This window comes from Triticum dicoccoides, chromosome 3B (assembly GCF_002162155.2).
Source record: "Triticum dicoccoides isolate Atlit2015 ecotype Zavitan chromosome 3B, WEW_v2.0, whole genome shotgun sequence".
In the NCBI taxonomy this organism is placed as follows: Eukaryota; Viridiplantae; Streptophyta; class Magnoliopsida; order Poales; family Poaceae; genus Triticum; species Triticum dicoccoides.
In genome coordinates this window covers 288,922,602-288,940,661 of record NC_041385.1, presented here as the reverse complement: position 1 = coordinate 288,940,661, position 18,060 = coordinate 288,922,602, and positions in this window count along the sequence as shown.

The following is an 18,060-nucleotide window of genomic DNA, read 5'->3' as shown; positions in this document are numbered from 1 at the left end:
GAGGAGACACGCAAGGAGATGGAGGTCGTGGAGGCGATGAAGAAGCAGTTACGACTCCATGGCAAATTAGATCATTTGGGGGGTGATAATCTTCCTTCTTCTTTTGCTCTTGTGTTTCATCTTTTGCTTCGAGTATTTCGCCGCACATGTCACATTCTCTGCGAGGCATGAATAGAACAATGCTAACAATGAGATGACTAGCAAATTAGATCATTTTTATCGCCATATGGCACTGTGAAAGGATCGATATAGTTGACTAGAGGTAGGCAACTAACAATTTTTAGCTTTTCTTTACCAATTTAAACTTTGCATCAAAGTAGGTTGTCTAGATATGCAACTAGGTGAACAACCTATATGATGCAACAAAAACAAACACACGAGCAAGCAAGGGATACAACACAAGTAAGCTTGCAAAAGTAAAGGTGCGAGATAACCAAGAGTGGAGCCGGTGGAGACGAGGATGTGTTACCGAAGTTCCTTCCTTTTGAGGGGAAGTACGTCTCCGTTGGAGCGGTGTGGAGGCACAATGCTCCCCAAGAAGCCACTAGGGCCACCGTATTCTCCTCACGCCCTCACACAATGCGAGATGCTGTGATTCCACTATTGGTGCCCTTGAAGGCGGCGACCGAACCTTTACAAACAAGGTTGGGGCAATCTCCACAACTTAATTGGAGGCTCCCAACAACACCACGAAGCTTTACCACAATGGAGTATAGCTCCGAGGTGACCTCAATTGTCTAGGGTGCTCAAACACCCAAGAGTAACAAGATCCGCTAGGGATAAGTGGGGGGAATCAAATCTCTCTTGGTGGAAGTGTAGATCGAGGCCTTCTTAACTAATCCCGAGCAAATCAACAAGTTTGATTGGCTAGGGAGAGAGATCGGGTGAAAATGGAGCTTGGAGCAACAATGGAGCTTAGAGGTGGAAGAGGTCGTCAACTAAAGGTAGGAGACACCCCTTATATAGTCAAGGAAAAGATCCAACCGTTATCCACATGTCCAGCCTACGACATGCGGTACTACCGCTCCAGGGGCGCGGTACTACCGCAAGGCCCCGCGATACTACCGTGAGGGACCACGGTACTTCCGCGGCAGCAGCGAAGACTAGGACTTGCCTGACTGAGAGCGGTACTTCCGCGGGCACGGTACTACCGCTCCCCCTTGCGGTACTACCGCAAGGCAGGAAAGTCCTAGCCTACGAAGAGCGCGGATGAATAAAAATACATCTGTGCCTACTTCCGCTGGAAACGAAACAGTGCGAAAATCCGACGCGGTACTACCGCTAAGACACAGTACTACCGTAACCTAGCTGGACTAGGCCGCGCGTGGTACTACCGCGCAGGAAGCGCCGTACTACCGTGGAGGCGCGGATGTAAAAAATTACATCCGCTCCTACTACCGCGACGCAGCGGTACTAGGAATGAGGGCCACGGTACTATGACTCCAGGGGAGCAGTACTACCGTGGGCACTCGCGGTACTACCGCGCGGGACGAGCGGTACTACCGTGGGGGCGTGGATGTAAAAAATTACATCCGCCCCTACTACCATCCCCAGGCGGCACTAGGCCAGGGAGCCACAGTACTAAGACTCCAGAGGAGCGGTACTATCGTGGGCTCCAGCGGTACTACCGTAGGTGCTTGCGGTACTACCGCTCCAGAGAGCAGTACTACCGCAAGTTCAGCAGTAGCCGTCAGAAAAGGCACAAAGAGGATAAACGAGGAAAGCTCCAAAGTGCAAGGGAAAGGTGGAGGCAAGGAAGGAAACGTGTACGTGATGATTCCACCCGAACCTTTCCGACGCGGACCCCCTCTTAATAGTACGGCTCTCCTACGACTCAAATCCACCAAAAGGAAACGTAGAACAACGTCGTCTTCAATAGTCTTCAAGGGGCACCGAATCGTCTCGTGCCTAGTGATGAAGCGTCTGAGAAACTCAAGGCACACGATTAGTCCGCAAAAGCATTGTCATCAATCACCAAAACACCTTAGGGATAAATATGCCCTTATAATCTCCCCCTTTTTGGCGGATTGATGACAATATGGGATTTGCACAACAGGAGATAATATTGAGCAAAGGCAAACCCCTCCTCTCTAGAATATAGACGGGCTCCCCCTAGATGTGTGCAATCTAGATGGATGCTTTGGACTGCATAGCACACAAACTAGGATCAACACTCCCCCTATATTTTAGAGACAAAGGCATGATAACTAACATCTAAGCAGAGCATAGCACAAAGGTAGCACAATATATCACAAGCTCGCTAAGATAGATAGAGTGCATATGTCTTACACCATATGAAGTAAAGCAACCCAAAGCAACTGAAACGAGGTTCAAACGAGAAAGCAGCAAACACACCGAACACGAACGACGACACACGACTCGCAAATCCCTACACTCTCTCCCCCTTTGGCATCGAGACGCCAAAAGGCAGAGAGGACACCTACACACAAGGGGTGGCTCAAGCAGGGAACTCATCCCAACGCTCCTCGTCAGACTCCTCGGCAGCAGGGATGGTCTCCTTGACATCCTCCTCAGAATCAGTCCACCTGTAGCCTTGCTTCTCCATCCACTCGGCCTCTGGAGTGATGCGATCCTCAGAGCCGCCAGACACTTGCTCTCCATACAGCTGCAAGATCTTCTTGTCCCGGCAGCGACTCTCCTTAGATGCCACGTGAGTCCTATACTGCCTGAGGGAGTCCTGGATTAGGGGGTGTCCGGATAGCCGGACTACCATCATCAGCCGAACTGTCATCGGCCGGACTATCATCATCGACCGGACTCCAAGACTATGAAGATACAAGATTGAAGACTTCGTCCCGTGTCCGGATGGGACTTTCCTTGGCGTGGAAGGCAAGCTTGGCGATACGGATATGTAGATCTCCTACCATTGTAACCGACTCTATGTAACCCTAGCCCTCTCCGGTGTCTATATAAACCGGATGGCTCTAGTCCGTAGGACAACAACAACAACCATTACAATCATACCATAGGCTAGCTTCTAGGGTTTAGCCTCCTTGATCTCGTGGTAGATCCACTCTTGTAAACATCCACAATATCAATATCAATCAAGAAGGACGTAGGGTTTTACCTCCATCAAGAGGGCCCGAACCTGGGTAAAACATCGTGTCCCTTGTCTCCTGTTACCATCCGCCTAGACGCACAGTTCAGGACCCCCTACCCGAGATCTGCCGGTTTTGACACCGACATTGGTGCTTTCATTGAGAGTTCCTCTGTGTCGTCACCGATAGGCTTGATGGCCTCTTCAATCGACAACGACGCAGTCCTGGGTGAGACTTTTCTCCCCGGACATATCTTCATATTCGGCGGCTTCGCACTGCAGGCCAACTCACTTGGCCACCTGGAGCAGATCGAAAGCTACGCCCCTGGCCGTCAGGTCAGGTTTGGAAGCCTAAACTTCACGACCGATATCCGCGGGGACTTGATCTTCGATGGATCTGAGCCACAGCCGAGCGTGCCGCGCTGTCATGATGGGCACGACCTAACTCTGCCGCCGGACAGCACCTTGGAGGCCGCACACGAATCCGCTCCGACCCATAGTCCGGAGCCGATCGCTCAGATCGAGGACGGATGGCTGGACACCGCCTAGGGAGCTGCAACCTCTACGGCGATGGAGCCGAACACTTACCTTGTCCCGCATAAAGCTCATGACTCCGAGGTGCCGGACTCTCTGCCAGACTCCGAACCTCCTGCGCCCCTGCCAGTCGAATCCGACTGGGCGCCGATCACGGAATTCACCGCTGCGGACATCTTTCAGCACTCACCCTTCGGTGATATCTTAAATTCGCTGAAGCATCTCTCGCTATCCGGAGAGCCCTAGCCGAACTACGGCCAGGATGGTTGGGACGCGGACGACGAAGAAATTCAAAGCCCACCCACCACCCACTTCGTAGCCACCGTTGACGATCTAACCGACGTACTCGACTACGACTCCGAAGACATCGACGGTATGGACGACGATGCCGGAGACTATCAAGAACCAGTGCCTACAGGACACTGGAAGACCACCTCGTCATACGACATATACATGGTGGAAACCCCAAAAGATGGGGACGGCAAAGAAGCAACGGAGGCTGATTCCTTAAAGAAACAGCCCTAGCGCCGACGTCAGCGGCGCCGCTCTAAATCCCGCCACAGCAAGAATGGAGATTCTCGCACAGGAGATAATAACACCCCGGAAAGTGCCGAAGACAACCCCCTCCAGCACGATCCAGCGCAGGAGGAGGCAGAAGCAAGCCCTCACAAGAGGGCGGCAGACGAAGAGGTCGAGGATGATAATTACTTACCTCCCTCCGGAGACGAGGCAAGCCTCGACAACGACGAATTTGTCGTGCCTGAGGATCCCGTCGAACAAGAGCGTTTCAGACGAAGGCTAATGGCCACGGCAAACAGCCTAAAGAAAAAGCAGCAACAACTTTCAAGCTGATCAAGACCTACTGGCCGACAGATGGACCGAGGTCCTCGCGGCCGAAGAGTATGAAGTCGAACGCCCCTCCAAAAGTTACCCAAAACGCAAGTTGCTCCCCTGACTAGAGGAGGAAGCGTACAAACCTGCATCCCCAGCGCACAATACGGCAGACCGACCACCTCGTGGCCGCGACAGAGAGGCATGCAAGCCCTCCACCAAAACCGTACCCCAGCATCGCTCAAAAAGCATGAAGCCACGGGGGAACGCGCCGGACTTGCGGGATATATTGGAGGACAAGGCAAGACAATCCAGATCTATCTATGGATCACATGGGCGCCCCAAGACCCACGACGAATACCGTCGCGCCGGATACAACTACTTCCGGCCGGGCCGAACACAGCTGACAACGCTCTCTCGAGCTACGTCGCGATATTGCTCAATACAGAGGCGCCGCACACCCACTATGCTTCACTGACGAAGTAATGGATCATCAAATCCCTGAAGGGTTTAAACCCGTTAATATCGAATCCTACGATGGCACAACAGACCCCGCGGTTTGGATTGAGGATTATCTCCTCCATATACATATGGCCCGCGGCGACGATCTTCACGCCATCAAATATCCTCGCTCAAGCTTAAAGGACCAGCTCGACATTGGCTTAACAGCCTGCCCGCAGAGTCAATTGGATGCTGGGAAGACCTGGAAGCCGCATTCCTCAACAACTTCCAGGGCACGTATGTGCGACCACCGGACGCAGATGACCTAAGCCACATAATCCAGCAGCCAGACGAATCGGCCAGGCAATTCTGGACACGGTTCTTAACAAAGAAAAATCAAATCGTCGACTGTCCGGATGCAGAGGCCCTCGCTGCCTACAAACATAACATCCGCGACGAGTGGCTGGCCCGGCACCTAGGACAGGAAAAGCCGAAATCCATGGCAGCCCTCACATCACTCATGACCCGCTTCTGTGCGGGAGAGGATAGCTGGCTAGCTCGCAGCAACAACCTCAGCAAAAACGATGGCAGTCCGGATACCAAGGACCGCAATGGCAGGTCGCGTCAAAACAAAAACAAACGCCGCATTAACGGCGATAGCAATGAGGATACAGCAGTCAACGCCGGATTCCGAGGCTCCAAGCCCAGTCAACGGAAGAAGCCATTCAAAAGAACCACTCCGGGCCCGTCCCATTTGGACCGAATACTCGACCGCTCCTGTCAAATACATGGAACCCCCGAAAAGCCAGCTAACCACACCAACAGAGATTGTTGGGTATTCAAGCAGGCAGGCAAATTAATCGCCGAAAACAATGACAAGGGGCTACACAGCGATGACAAGGAAGAGACCCGGCCGCCGAACAACAGAGGACAAAAGGGATTCCCCCTCAAGTTCGGACGGTAAACATGATATACGCAACGCATATCCCCAAGAGGGAGCGGAAGCGTGCACTAAGGGACGTATACGCGATGGAGCCAGTCGCCCCAAAATTCAACCCATGGTCCTCTTGCCCGATCACTTTCGATTGAAGAGACCATCCGACCAGTATCCGCCATGGCGGATTCGCCGCATTGGTTTTAGACCCAACCATCGATGGATTTCACCTCACAAGAGTCCTGATGGACGGCGGCAGTAGCCTGAACCTGCTTTATCAGGATACAGTGCGCAAGATGGGCATAGACCCTTCGAGGATTAATCCCACAAAGACAACCTTCAAAGGCGTCATACCAGGTGTCGAGGCCAGTTGTACAGGCTCAGTCACACTGGAATTGGTCTTCGGATCCCCGGATAATTTCCGAAGCGAGGAGTTAATCTTCGACATAGTCCCGTTCCGCAGTGGCTATCACGCTCTACTCGGACGAACCGCGTTCGCAAAATTCAACGTGGTGCCGCATTATGCATACCTTAAGCTCAAGATGCCAGGCCCTCGTGGAGTCATCACGGTCAATGGAAACACGGAACGCTCCCTCCGAACGGAGGAACATACAGCGGCTCTCGCGGCAGAAGTACAGAGCAGCCTTTTAAGGCAATTTTCGAGTCCGGCCATTAAACGACCGGACACGGCCAAACGCGCCCAAAGCAACATCAACCAAGACCACCTGGCACATTCCGAGCACGCGTAGCAATGCGGCCGCAACCCCAGCCCTTGCACAATTGTAAGACAAACTCTCCGCGTACATAATTACGCCCTGGAGATACCATGGGCATAGGGGGAGAGGCACAACCACAACAGACCCAGAGTGCGGTTCGACCACACTAGGGGCTCCCAAGTGTGTCGCTCTTTTTATCTTTTATTTCTCTCTTTTTTATACAGAACTCTGTCCGGCGGCGAGCCTGCCGAACTCATGATGCAACAGCCAGGGAGGGACAAAGGCCGCGACGAACACTCAGGTGGTCTCCATTACGAGCATTAAATTTGTTAAATACACCATTCCGCGGCCTACCCCTGGAGGGAGACGCCTTTAATTCGTCCAATCCCTTGCTTTCTGCACTATTTGTATCATTCCGCACTCATAGCAGATCTTCTCGAATAAAATGCAGCACTTTTTGCCCATAATTGCATTACCTTATATATATATATGTTCATTTACGACATGTTGCATCCGTACATTTTGGTACGGCCAAATACACCAGGGGCTTATGTTCCTCGCATTATGGTGTGATAAAGTTCGAACACTTTCACAAGTGCGGCACCCTGAACTTATAGCATTATATGAATCGGCTCCGAGTCATGTCTTGGGTCAATAGTTGGGTTTGCCCGGCTCCCATGTTCGGCACCTTACGTTCCGTTCTATCGGCTAAGGTAGCACTGGGAGAACCACTGCAATTGCGCCCCGGTTGAGCCGGGTTAACGCCTCAGTGGAGAAAGCTAAAACTGACTGTCATGATAAAGCAAGAGACTGGTCGCTGTTCGAGAGGTCCTTTCGGGTCCTTAAAGACCTACGCCGCTTCAAGCGAAGTTCCGGATAATGTCCGACGAAGGCGTGGATAGCGCCCCTAATTCGGTCTTCCGAATACTAGGGGCTTCGCCGAAATTTAAAATTATAGAATTCTATGGCTAAGTGAGAGTGTTCAAGCACTATAAGTCCGGTTGCCTTGTTCGTTGTGTTGAGCGCCTCCCTAGATGGACCCAAAAATGGGAACAAGAGTGCTCAAGTTTATCCCGAACACCCCAGCACTCATGGCATGGGGGCTAAAGCCGACGACTTGCCATCTCTCAGATTTTATAAATGGCCACACAGAAGGTAATATTTTAAATTAACAAGCGTTGCTTAGCGCATATGAACAAAGTTTTCAGCGCACAGGATAACACATTGCGAATTTACTCAATGATTACATCCCTGGGGCACTCATCCGCAATCTTGCGGGCACCCTTCAGGACAGTCTTATAGTACCATTTCGGGCGTACGATATTCCTTGCCCGCTGGTGGCGCGTCAGTGATTAGCTTCTCCGCATCCAGCTTGCCCCAATGCACCTTTGCGCGGGCAAGGGCCCGACGAGCACCTTCAATACAGGCGGAGCGCTTGATAACCTCCACCCAGGGGCACGCATCCACCAACCGTCGCACGAGGCCGAAGTAGCTCCCAGGCATGGCCTCTCCAGGCCACAGCCGGACTATGAGGCCCTTCATGGCCTGCTCGGCCGCCTTGTGGAGCTCGACCAGCTGCCTCAGCTGGTCTCTAGGGGGCACCGGATGGCCGGCCTCAGCATACTGAAACCAGAAGACCTTCTCCGTTGAGCTCCCCTCCTCGGCTCGATAGAATGCAGCGGCATCAGACACACTGCGAGGCAGATCTGCAAATGCCCCTGGAGAGCTCCGAATACGGGTAAGTAACACGTAATTTACATTCACATGCTTGCTTTGCATGAAAAATGCCTTACCCGCCGCTATCTTCCTCACCAACTCAATCTCTTGAAGGGACTTATGGGCATCGGCCTTGGCAGTTTTGGCACTTTCGAGAGCCGAGGCAATCTCGGACTCTCGAGTCTTTGAGTCACGCTCCAAACTCCCATGCTTTTCCATGAGAGCCTGGAGCTCTTGCCGAACCACCGCCACCTGCGCCTCCTGCTTTTCTCGCTCTGCCCGTTCCGCGGCCGCATTGCGTTCGGCCGCGGACACGGCCTCCTTCAGGGTCACCACGTCATTCGTGGCCCCTGCAGTACCCATGTTATCCTTGTTAATTTTTGTTGCAACCTAAATCCTTTTCTGTAAGGTACAAGTTCAAAGTGGTGTTACTCACCTTCTTTGTCCTGGAGCTGCTTCTTGGCGTGGCCGAGCTCTTGCTCGGACCGCTCGAGCTCCTGCTTCAAAGCACCGACCTCCGCAGTCAGTGCGGCAGAGGTCAGCAGCGCAGCCTGCAACCCATATTGACATAATTTTTTAGCAACCCTGGGTATATCTTCTTTTTTCCAGATCCTCAGTCCGGCTTTTCTTTCCGAACACCGAACCGAGCATCAGGGGCTACTGTCTATGCGGTATTACATTGCATATTTTTAACTTCTTACCTCAAAGCCTGATAGAAGGCTACTGCAGGCTTCGGTCAGCCCGCTCTTGGCGAGCTGTACCTTCTGAATCACCGCACTCATAATAGTGCAGTGTTCTTCCTCGATGGAAGCGCTCTGGAGCGCCTCCAACAAATTGTCCGGCGCCTCCGGTTGGACGGAAGCCGCCGGCGTCACGGTCTTTCCCTTCGTGCGAAGGGGCCGCCGGCCGGACTCTGGAACCACTGCGGGTTCTGATATGAAGTCCGGCGCCAAGTCCGGGAGGCCGCCTTGTGGGGCCTCCGGAGCCTCCCCCTGATGGGTCCCTTCTTGGGATCCCACCTCGGGGTCCTCGGTGTCGCGAGGGGTGGAGGCGGTCGAGATGGAGTCTACCTCCGACGGAGCCAACGACCCGCTCGATGAAGCGGGGAGATCATCATTGGCCGGACTACAGGCAGCATGCGGCATCAGAATGACACTATGTGACGCAGAAAAAGAAATTATAACTCATTCAGGAATCTAGATACTTACGATCTCGCCGGAGGCCTGGCCCTTGAAGGCCATTCTTCCTCGTCAACGTTGATGTTGGCGAAGCTGTTCGGGGGAATAGTCCTTCCCCTCTTGGACCCTTCGGCCTCCCCTGTTGGGGAAACCTTCCTCTTCCTCTCTCCCTCCTCTGGGGGAGAGTCCTCTTTCTCCTCCTCGTTTTCGGGGGAGGAGTCCGCCCCGGAGTCGTCGGACACCTGAAAACGGGAACTCTTTTGAGCACCCGTGGCCTCCTTCTTGGCCTTCTTCTCCGGCACCACGTGCGGTGCCGGAACCAGCAGCCTCGCTAGATGGGCGTCTACTGGGTTTTCTGGCATGGGAGCCGGGCAGATAATCTGCTCTGCCTTCCTCATCTAGTCCTGTCAAAGGAAAAGGGGAAATTAAAACCCGCATAGAGTCAAACTGTGAAAAGCAAGTGTCCCGTAAAGGGGTAGAATCACTTACCTTGTCGGCTTGGCGCTGCGAGCAAAATCCGCGATCTTCAGTCGCGGATGCGGGGGCTTCGGCGCCCTTAAACAGCACCCTCCAGGCGCCTTCGTACGTCGTGTCGAAGAGCCCTCTCAGCGCCTGGTGCTGTTCCGGATTGAACTCCCATAGATTGAATGCCCGCTCTTGGCATGGGAGAATCCGGCGGACGAGCATGACTTGGACCACGTTAACCAGCCTGAGCTTCTTCACCAGCTTCTGGATACAGGCTTGGAGTCCCGTCAGCTCCTCCGAACTACCCCACAGCAAGCCCTTCTCTTTCCAGGAGGTGAGCTGCGTGGGGATACCAGATCTGAACTCGGGGGCCGCCGCCCACTTAGGGTCGCGCGGCTCGGTGATATAGAACCACCCCGATTGCCACCCCTTGACGGATTCCACGAAGGCCCCTTCGAACCAAAGGACATTGGGCATATTTCCCAACACGGCGCCTCCGCACTCCGCTTGAGTGCCCTTCACTACCTTCGGCTTGACATTGAAGGTCTTGAGCCACAAGCCGAAGTGGGGCTGGATGCAGAGGAAGGCCTCGCACATGACAATAAACGCCGAGATGTTGAGGATGAAGTTCGGCGCCAGATCATGGAAATCCAGGCCGTAGTAGAACATGAGCCCCCGGACAAAGGGGTGAAGTGGAAAACCCAGTCCGCGGAGGAAGTGGGGAAGAAAAACGACCCTCTCATGGGGCCTAGGGATGGGGATGAGCTGCCCCTCGTCGGGCAGCCGGTGCGCGATATCGCCGGACAGGTAGCCGGCGCTGCGCAGTCTTTCGATGTGCTCCTCTGTAACAGAGGAGGTCATCCACTTGCCTCCCGCTCCAGACATAACTGGGGAAGGTTAAGAAGAGATGTGCGGGCTTGGGCGCTGGAGCTCGAGTGCACGGAGATGGATAAGCAAAGGAGGAAGAAGGCGTAGGTGAAAAGGTGAATCCTTATCCCTTATATGGGCGGGCGAAGTCTACGCGTCCCCCACCGGCCTGGTAAAACTCTCTTATCCCCCAAGCGTCACCATCAATGGCGCGGTTGGGTTACCCACGTCCGTATTGATGAGAATCCCGGATTAAGAGGGAACACGATCTCTGCTTCGACAAGACGTGCCAAGGAAACCGCTTCGCTAAATGCGCTGAGGTGGTAGAGTAAAAAGTGATTCAAGTAATGGCATGGTAGTGGCGTGACGTCATGCCGCAAAAAATGTCAGCAGATTGAACTTGTGTATATATTATTCTCTCTACGATGGAATGTGGAATTTATTTTGCAGAGCCGGACACTATCCTGGTGTTCACAATCTTCTATCATTCGGAGGAGGAACCCGCCTTGCAATGCCAAGCAATATACGCGCCGGACTTATCGTCATTGAAGCCTGGTTCAGGGGCTACTGAGGGAGTCCTGGATTAGGGGGTGTCCGGATAGCCGGACTACCATCATCAGCCGAACTGTCATCGGCCGGACTATCATCATCGACCGGACTCCAAGACTATGAAGATACAAGATTGAAGACTTCGTCCCGTGTCCGGATGGGACTTTCCTTGGCGTGGAAGGCAAGCTTGGCGATACGGATATGTAGATCTCCTACCATTGTAACCGACTCTATGTAACCCTAGCCCTCTCCGGTGTCTATATAAACCGGATGGCTCTAGTCCGTAGGACAACAACAACAACCATTACAATCATACCATAGGCTAGCTTCTAGGGTTTAGCCTCCTTGATCTCGTGGTAGATCCACTCTTGTAAACATCCACAATATCAATATCAATCAAGCAGGATGTAGGGTTTTACCTCCATCAAGAGGGCCCGAACCTGGGTAAAACATCGTGTCCCTTGTCTCCTGTTACCATCCGCCTAGACGCACAGTTCGGGACCCCCTACCCGAGATCCGCCGGTTTTGACACCGACACTGCCCCTTAGCTTGCATGCAGAAAAGAGTCTTCATCTTGTCCTTCAGCTTCTTGGCCCACGAGGGCATAGAGGAACTATGGGAAGACCTAGCAGCACGGCCCTCAACAACATCCTCTGCGCCAGCATCCTCCTCATCAACAACACCCCTAGCAGCAGACGCCTCAGCACGAGTAGTGTTGGCCCAGTTGGGCTTGACACGGAGACAGATGGGATCATGTCGAATCCAGTCAGGAGCAAGAAACTCATCACTAGGGAACATCTTCTCCCATGTCTTCCAGATCAGCAGAAACAGGTAGGGCTCATAGATAGGCACCTTGCGGTTGAACACCGCAAACCGAAGCTCACACCACATGATGTGTGAGACCTCAAGTGGCTGAGTCTGAGACATACGGGGCCTCCTCGCATAGGAGCATCATATCCACCATATAGGCATGAACCTTGTCCTTGTCACCAATGAGAGGGAACAAGGTGTTGCGGAAGATGCGATACATGATATCCAGAAAAGAGTTGAGCACCAACCCCGTCTTGCCATTGGCAAGCGCCTTCTCAACATAGTATGGCTGAAGCTTGTCCTTGTTGGCAGACTCAGAATTTGCATGGGGGCGAACACCCACGGGAGTGTCGAGCCCGTCATCAGGAACCTGGAGCAGATCCATGAACTCCTTCCAGGTAGCAGTCAGCTACGACCATTGGTCATCCAGGTCATCCTCCGCTCCTCATTAGGGTGAAAGTATACTGATGCAAAAACTGACAGATAAGCTCAGGGTCATAGTCAAGGTGAAAAGAGATCACATGTTCAATACCAAACTGCTCCACCAAGTCCAGAGCTTCTCCAAAGTACTCACGATACTTGTCCTTTCTCATGTGATGCATTTCAATCCATTCCACATCCACATAGGTATTCTGCTTGTTCTTGATGACATCTAGATAAGTGAGAGTCTGTTGCTTGTTCCAAAACAGCTCACAACCTCTGACAGTAGCACGAGGGTTCACATACGGGTTGAGCTGCCTGAGATGGATGAACTCAGATTGGGGTATCTCGTCCATGCCCTTAGTGGGCTCCTTGTGCTTGCTAGCTGATGTCTTGACATGGCGCTTGGGGGCAGTGGAGCCCTCTGGTGCTTCACCTGGATTGCGCAGACGCTTGGAGCTAGTGTCATGACTGGGATTGGAACGACGAGAGCCACCACCTGAGACACAAAACGCAAAGCACCCACGACAAGCAAAAGGATCAATGCAAAGACCATGGCAAAGCATAAGAAACACAGAGAGAATATACGTGAAAGTTGCCATGAGATAGATGTGATCCACGGTAGTACTGCCAGAGCCTGCGGTACTAAAATTTTAGTACCGCTCCAAGTCGCGGTAGTACCGTGCGAGGTCACGGTAGTACCGGGGTGGGAGCAGTAGTAAAACTTTAGTGCCGCAGCGAGTGCAGTAGTACTGCGCCAGACGGGCGGTAGTACCGGACAAGCGGTAGTACCACGCCAGAGGGGCGGTAGTTCCACACCGCGTCAGATCCAAATGAAAGTTTGAATCTGAAAAGAACTGCGAAACCACGGTGGTGCTACGGTGATCAAATCTAGCACAGGACAAAAAGACAAGTATAATCCCTACGCAATACTACTCTCCTTCATCCTACTCTTGCATAGATTTAGCTTAAGAATCTCTAGAACACACAAGTCTCCCCCAAAAACCTAGAGGCAAAGAACACAACAAAAATGAGAGGGAGTTGGGGAAAGACCTTGGTCCATGGCAAGAGCACGTGGTGTGGAACGATCCCACCAGACGGAATCACGGGAGGGCAGCCGGAGGCGGAGATCCGGCGATGGACGCCGGCCCCGTTCTTGAGAGTGGGAGAGAGAGAGACGATGTGGGGGAACTGACAAATGGGTATGGGGGATTTAGAACTCCTCCTGCCTGTCCTTATCACCACGTGTCTATGACGGCGCGGTAGTACCGCATGTCATCGCGGTAGTACCGCTTGGGCGGAAGTACCGCACCGAAGCGGTAGTACCGCTCTCCCAGGCGGCAGTAAAAAATTACTGCCGCGAGGGGGCGGTAGTACCATGCTCCCCACACACGGTAGTACCGTAGCTGGCTGCGGTAGTACCGTGAGCTCAAGAAAAAGCAGGTTTCAACAAAAGAAAAAGATCTTTGCAAGGAAACTTTTAGCACAAGAGACACCACAAGAACACACACAACCCAAGGCAGAAAGACAACAAGGAGCAACCTCGCGACACTACCTCTCAAAAGGAGAGGGAGGTGGCCGGAGCCACCTATGTTTGAGTTAGTTGGTATGGCACCGCGAAGAATTATCCTTGGGCCCATGACCAAAACTCGTCTTTGAAGCACAAGTACCATAAAAAATGGCTAATGTGAAAGAGTTGATCGATTTATGCATAATGGGGGGAGGGAGAGTTCATTGAGAGAACAACACTCCCCCTATGTCCATGCCTACACCTAAACTAGACAACAAGTTGAGTGTGGTGGGGGGTGCAAGGGTTCAAGTCACATTGCTCGAATCAATGATATTTAGCTCATGCCTTAACTCGCGAAATCTTGCTTCATCCAAAGGCTTCGTGAAAATATCTGCAAGGTTATCATGAGTGTTGACATACTTGAGCTCGATCTCCCCTCGCCTAATGTGATCCCGGATGAAGTGATACCGAATCTTTATATGCTTCATCTTGAAGTGTTGCACCGGGTTGAGAGAAATCTTGATGGCACTTTCATTATCACACCAAAGAGGCACTTTGTCACAAATGACACCACACTCCTTTAAAGTTTACCTCATCCATAAGAGTTGTGCATAACTACTACCGGCCGCCACATATTCCGCTTCGGTGGACGAGAGAGACACACAACTTTGCTTCTTGGAAGACGAACTCACCAAAGAGCAACCAAGAAATTAGCACCCTCTGGAGGTGGACTTCCTATCCACTTTGTCTCCCGCCCAATCGGAATCCGTATATCCTTCAAGCTTGAAGTTTGCCCCTCTTGGGTACCATAAGCCAAAGTTTGGGGTATGAGCCAAATATCGAAAGATTCGCTTGACCTCCACATAGTGACTTTCCTTCGGTGCGACTTGAAACCGTGCACACATTCCCACACTCAACATGATATCCGGTCTAGATGCACAAAGGTAAAGCAAGGAGCCAATCATGGAGCGATATACCTTTTGATCCACCGCTTTACCATTGGGATCAATGTCAAGTTGGCACTTGGTAGGCATTGGAGTAGAAGCCGGCTTGACATCACTTAGCTTGAATCTTTTTTAGCATGTCTTGAGTATATTTGGCTTGGTTGATAAGGTTCATTCTCTTCTTTGTTTGATATCAAAACCAAGGAAGAACTTCAACTCTCCCATCGAAGACATCTTGAACCTGGAGGTCATGAGAGCGGCAAATTCCTCATTGAAAGCTTTGTTAGGGGAACCAAAGATAATATCATCAACATATAGTTGGCATACAAACAACTCCCCTTTGACCTTCTTAGTAAAAAGAGTGGGATCGATTTGCCCCACCTCAAATCCACGATCTTGTAACAACTCGGTAAGGTGGTCATACCATGCACGTGGGGCTTGTTTAAGGCCATAGAGTGCCTTATCGAGTTGATACACATGATCCGGAAAGTAGGGATCCTCGAACCCGGGGGGTTGCTTGACATAGACCAACTCATCAATAGGACCATTAAGAAAAGCACTTTTCACATCCATTTGTTGCAACTTAAAGTTGTGATGGAAATCATAAGCAATCAACAAATGAATGGATTCAAGGCGAGCAATGGGAGCAAAGGTTTCACCGTAATCGATGCCCTCTACTTGGGAGTAGCCTTGTGCTACCAATCTTGCCTTGTTGCGAATGATGTTCCCATGAGCATCTTGCTTGTTCTTGAAAATCCACTTGGTTCCAATGACGTTGTGGTTCCCCGATGGCCTTGGCACCAATCTCCACACCTTGTTGTACTCGAAGTTGTTGAGTTCTTCATGCATAGCATTGAGACAATCCGAGTCTTCGAGCGCCTCATAGACCTTTTGGGGTTCAACACAAGAGACAAACGCGTGATGTTCACAATAGTTTGCTAATTGTCTACGAGTGCTTACCCCGTTTCTCAGGCTTCCAACCACATTCTCCATGAGATGGCCTTTGGTGGTGAGTTTAGAAGCAATCTTCGCGGCATGACGCTCTAATTCCTCCTCGGATGTGGAAGGAGGAGGGTTAACTTGATTATCTTGGGCGCCGTCTTGAGCTTGTTCTTGATCTTGAGCTTGCTCATGATCTTGAACTTGCTCGAGGGGGAGAACTTGACCTTGGGCATCATTTGGAGGTTCACCACCATCTTGAGATTGATCTTACCCTTGGTCTTGTTCACGAGGTTGAGGGCCTTCACTTTGTTCTTCGGAAGCGTGTGGGTCTTGAGGAGGTGATGGCTCCACTTGAGTGGAGCATTGTCCTTCTCCTTCGGCCACAAGGGGTTCCTCAGTGGGTAGAATATGACCAATACCCATTCTTCTTATGGCTTGGGGAGGAATTTCATCACCTACATCACAAGTACCACTTTGCTCCACTTGGGAGCCGTTATTTTCGTCAAACTCCACGTTACACGTCTCCTCAATGAGTCCGATGGACTTGTTGAGAACACGGTAAGCATGAGAGTTTGTAGCATAACCAACAAATATGCCCTCGTAAGCTCTAGCCTCAAATTTATACAAACGAACACCTTTCTTGAGAATGAAACACTTACACCTGAACACTCGGAAGTACTTGAGATTGGGCTTGTTGCCAGTGAGTATCTCATAAGGAGTCTTGTTCAAGCCTTTGCAGAGATAGAGCCGATTGGATGCATGACACGCTGTGTTGATGGCTTCGGCCCAAAAGTTGTATGGAGACTTGAACTCCGCCATCATGGTCCTTGCCGCATCCATCAACGTCCGGTTCTTCCTCTCCGCTACACCATTTTGTTGAGGGGTATATGGTGCAGCATATTGATGCTTGATCCCCTCATCACTAAGAAACTCATCCAAGGTGTAGTTCTTGAACTCGGTGCCGTTGTCACTCCTTATTGTCAAGATCTTTGCATCATGTTGACGTTGAGCTTGATTTGCAAAGTCGATGACGGTTTGTTGAGTCTCACTCTTCCTCTTGAAGAAGTATACCCAAGTGTATCTTGAATAGTCATCCACAATCACCAAGCAATACTTTCTACCTCCAAGACTATCAAATGATGGGGCCCCAAAGAGATCCATGTGAAGGAGCTCCAAGGGTCTCTTCGAGTAGATGATGGTCGTGGGAGGGTGAGCCTTCTCATGAAGCTTTCCTTCAATGCAAGCACTGCAAGCACGGTCTTTGGCAAAACTAACATTTGTTAGTCCTCGGACATGGTCCCCCTTGAGAAGACTTTGCAAAGATCTCATATTGACGTGGGCTAAACGGCGATGCCAAAGCCATCCCACGTCAACTTTAGCCATTAGGCATGTCGCGGTCTTAGTGGGTTGCTCCGAAAAGTTTATCACATAGAGACCGTTCTCGACATGCCCAACAAAGGCTACTTTAAGAGTCTTGCTCCACAAGAGGGCCACGGTATCAATGTCAAAGAAAGTGGCAAAGCCCATGAGTGCAAGTTGACAAACGGAAAGTAAATTGTATGCAAGGGACTCAAAAAGCATGACTTTCTCGATCGTTAGATCATGAGAAATGACAACCTTGCCAAGACCCAATACCTTAGAATGTGAGGAATCACCCCACTCAACATTGGTGGGCATAGATGGAATCTTTTGCACGTCCACCATGAAGTCCTTGCTCCCGGTCATATGATTTGTTGCTCCATTATCGAGCAACCATGATCCCCCACCGGAAGCAAATACCTACAAGAGATCAATGCTTGGTTTTAGGTACCCATTTAGTAATGGGTCCTTTTATGTTAGTAACAAGGGTCTTAGGAACCCAAATAGACCATTCAATGTACTCATAAGGAGAACCAACAAATTTAGCATAAACATGTCCATCACTAGCACGACACAACACATATGATGGGTTAAAGTCACCGGCTTTGTTGGAGGAAATGGTTTTGCCCTTTTGGACATCAACGCCCTTCACTTTTTCCTTCTTCTCCTTAGGAGCACACTCTCCCTCTTTCACAAAAGTTTGCTTGAGAGGAGGAGGACGTTTGGTCTTGTCGTTCTTCTTCTTATTCTTGGACTTGGGTGCAAACCCAATTCCCTTCTTGGCCA